Raw genomic sequence first — 1,130 nt, 5'->3', positions numbered from 1 at the left:
GCGATCGGCGGCGACGCGGAGCCGGCGGGGCCGCGGGGCTGACCCTGACACACACCCAGTGCCGGGCTCCTCGACCCCGAGTGCTCGCCCTCAGCGGCTTCGAGCCCCCCACCTTATGCTCCCCCCGGGGAAGGGAGGAGGGTAGGTGGGCGAGGAAGAGGAAGGGGCGGGCGGTGCGAGCCCTCTGCCCGCTCCCCTCCGGCCGCTCCAGGCCCTGCGCTCGCCTCCCTTCCCCTCTGGCCTCGGGAGCTGCCCCGCCCCCGGCCTGGCCGGACCCCGAGTGCTCGCCCTCAGCGGCTTCGAGCCCCCCACCTTATGCTCCCCCCGGGGAAGGGAGGAGGGTAGGTGGGCGAGGAAGAGGAAGGGGCGGGCGGTGCGAGCCCTCTGCCCGCTCCCCTCCGGCCGCTCCAGGCCCTGCGCTCGCCTCCCTTCCCCTCTGGCCTCGGGAGCTGCCCCGCCCCCGGCCTGGCCGGCTCCGGTCGGTGGCACCCCCTCGACCCCCGGCTGGCTGTGATCGCGGGGGGCCTAGAGGTGCATGGCCCAACCCCGGCTCCCGGCGCCGGGGGGTCAGGAAACTGAGCGGAAAGTGGGGAACGAGGCAGCCATTTGCAACCGGAGAGGAAAGTAGTGCAGCGCGGCGCCGCTCCGCCTCCCCCCCTCCGCCTCCTGTTCGGCCGGTAGGGTGGTTCCTACGAAGGGGCTATTTCCTGGCCCGAGATCTGGGCAGCGGTCGAGGAGATTCGTGAAGCCTCCGGCGCGAGATCCGGGGGGCCCTTTTGCCCGGAGAACCCCACTCGAGAAGGGGAGAAAGGAGAAGATGCGGCCCTATTTTGTGTTGGAGCGGAGCGGCGGAGGGATACAGCCCTCTCGGAGGAAAGGCTGTGACTCTGCAGTTCTACGCACACGCTGCGGGATCCCTCCGCCACGGGTTAACCCCGACTGTGCCGGGCCGGTGGCTGGGCAGACACGTGGGAATGAAGCCCCCCTTCTCTTCGCCCCGGCGTTGGAACTGCCTCCTTTACCGCCCAGGCGGTGAAACTAGGACTCCGGCCACTTTCTAATTTTGTTCCCTTGCAGTCATTGGTCCCCGAAACTCCAACTGCCCCCTTGCCTTGGCCAGGGGCACTCTT

Source organism: Tupaia chinensis, unplaced genomic scaffold (assembly GCF_000334495.1).
Source record: "Tupaia chinensis unplaced genomic scaffold, TupChi_1.0 Scaffold145652_1, whole genome shotgun sequence".
Classification (NCBI taxonomy): domain Eukaryota; kingdom Metazoa; phylum Chordata; class Mammalia; order Scandentia; family Tupaiidae; genus Tupaia; species Tupaia belangeri.
This window is presented reverse-complemented; position numbering follows the sequence as displayed.